Below are 2,761 nucleotides of genomic sequence, written 5' to 3'. Positions count from 1 at the left end.
AGCCAGGCCCCCCTTCCTCTCACCTGGACCCACAGGGGCCCCTCAGCTGGAACCCGCTGCCAGCTCCTCACACCCACTTCCTGCCCCTGAGTTGTCCTCCATAAGCAACCAGAGGACACACTTCACATCCCAGCTCACTCAAAACAGGCCAGTGGTGTCCAAGAGCTCTTAAAATAACATCCAGGCTGCACGCCCAGCCCATGAGTCCTATATCTACCCTCATCTCCCGGCCTCTCCACCCTCACATCCTCCCACGCACACTGACTGCCTTTCTGTTCCCTGCTTTCCCGACTCACCGTTCCTTCTGCCTGGAACTCCTGTCCCAGCTGTTAAAAGGGCTGAATCCTCATCCTTATCATCAGCTTAAATGCCTCCTCCTTCAGGGAGCCTTCCCTAACTGCCTTATTTAAAGCAAATCCTCTCTCTGATTCTTTACCCCAGCCCTGAAGGTTTCCTCTGTCCCAGCACCTAGAACAATGCCTGGCACAAAGTGGACTCCATGGGTAAATGTTGATGACTATTGTTGCCCAGGAGATCAGGAGGTTTTCCCAGAGAAGTGGGCTTTGACGGATGAGTAGAAGTTTGGCAGTTAAAGACGATGGGTGAGTATGTTCCAGGTAGAGGGAACAGCCTGTGCAAAGGCCTAGAGGAGTTCAAGGAGAGATCCCAGGACAGCAGGATGGTCAGAGAACATCTCCGACCCAGGCTGCCCTCTCGAGCTTGCATCGTCACGAGCCAGGCTGAAACTGTGATTTTTCATAGCAACAGGTGACAGCACTGAGTGACCAGGAAGATAACCACTCTTTGTCTGCTGACGGACCAGGCCGGAAAGGGGCCAGAGCAGGTGGGAAGTGGGAACACGGGGTGTGAGCGAGCAGGAGAGTGGGGTTGTTCACGGGAAGCTGTGAAAATGGTGAAGAGTCCCTCTGATATTATTGCTGATGTGAACAGAGTGACTGACGAGGAAGCAGACATAGTTTTAAGGGCTTTCATTTTACTGGAACTGGCCTCTGAGGCAGGTGCCATTACAACCCCAAGTACAGAGGAAGACACAGAGGCGTGTGATTCAGTCTCTGCCATGCTGACACCTCCGTGCAGGACTGGCGTCTGTGACGAGGCCGTGGGTAGAAGCAGCCAGGCCCGGATGTCCGTTTGGCTGGGGCAGGGGTGACGGGCATGGCCCAGCACTGGATCCCACCATCCTGGTGGCACCTTCCAAACCCTGGATCACAGCCAAGCAGGTGCATCGCCCTGAGTCCCAGGGGCAAAGAGGTGGCACAGTCAAATACAGAAACGGAAGAGTGTTTAATAAAGGGGCTCTGGGACAGGGCTAAGGGGACCCCGAAGAGACAGTGCTGCACCCCAAGACTAGCAACAGGCTGGGGCTGTGGCAACCCCAAAGCCTACAGCAGCAGAGAAGGGAGCCAACTCCAGAGCCCAGGAAGAGGATGACTGGAGCTCTAAGAGGGGGCCACGCTGGGGGCTGTGGCTTCTGGTAAAGGACTCGGCCAGCCCGTGGTGGCCCAGCAGAGGGGCAGAGCCAGAGGAATAAGTCCCGACCTCGCTCTCCTCCACACTCCTTGTTCCTGCCAGGGCCTCCCATGGGCCAAATCCAATGGCAGCCAAGGGCAAGAAAGCCCATCTGCAGTCCAGAGAGGTCAAGATGGAAAACAGCGAGCGCGGATCTAAGAGGTGAATGAAAATATCTGGCTCGGAATTTAAGTTTCTGGAGCCAGCAGCCACGCAGCAGCTCCGCACTCGTGGAGGAGGAAGGCAGCCCCGGGGTCTGAGTCTAAGAGTTGCTGCTCCGGGCCGTCTCCAGCCTGCTCCTCCGGGCTCCCCACGGCTGCGTGGTCGTCCGGGTTCCTATATGAGGTTCCTTTCCGGTTCAGCCGCTAAAGTGGTCCCAGTTATTTGCAACTGAATCCCAATTAATATAGGATTTGACACCAGAAATCATTGCAGGTGACATATCCTCAGAGATGGGAATCTGGGAACAAGGGTATTTGTTGCAGTTGGTTTAAAGGCAGCGAGGAGCTAGTAACCACTAGAGAATGGAGTTCTAGTGGGTCGTGGCACATGGTGGTGAGACAGTGACCTGGGAGGGCCTGGAACTGAGTATCTGTGAAATCCCAGCTTCGCAGACCGCGCCACGGCCGCCGCTCGCGGTACGAGGGGCCTGGCGCCTTCCAGGACGGCAGCTGAGTTTGCTTTTTCTTCTCACACCAAAGAGTTTTCAAAAGAAAAGAGCAATGTCGGGGCTTAAAACCCTCCGCTCAAGGTATGTTTAGAGCACCGAGGAGGACCTGCAATGGCCCTAAAAGGATCCCGTATCTCTTGGGGCTGCAGCGCTGGTGTAGCTGAAAATCAGACGCGCAATCTAATGCCATGTGGTGCAGAATTGCACACTCAACCCGCTGCCTCACCAAGCTTCCCACGGGAAAGGCAGGGCGTTGTTTGGGAAAACTGAGGGACCCTAAGAAGGAAAGAGCAGCTGAGTTCCAGCCCCCGGGGCCTTGGGTGAACCCTGGCGGCAGCAGCCCTGCCTGCCACGCCACCGGGAGAGGCTGTCCCCCTCCAGGAAACCTCCTCTGAGGTGTTTGCTTTGCAAGGGCCATGCCAATTCTTCTCATTCCCCGTCTTTCACCCCTCCTGGCCCCCAGACCCGTAACTACAGCGAGTTCCCAGAGGACAAGCACAAAGTCAAAGCTAAGAGCAGAAGGCTTATATCTTTTTAAAAAATTGAAGATGCTAATTTATG

The sequence above is a fragment of the Equus caballus genome, chromosome 28, assembly GCF_041296265.1.
Source record: "Equus caballus isolate H_3958 breed thoroughbred chromosome 28, TB-T2T, whole genome shotgun sequence".
Lineage (NCBI taxonomy): Eukaryota > Metazoa > Chordata > Mammalia > Perissodactyla > Equidae > Equus > Equus caballus.
The sequence above is the reverse complement of the archived record's forward strand: the minus strand, read 5'-3'. Positions refer to the sequence as shown.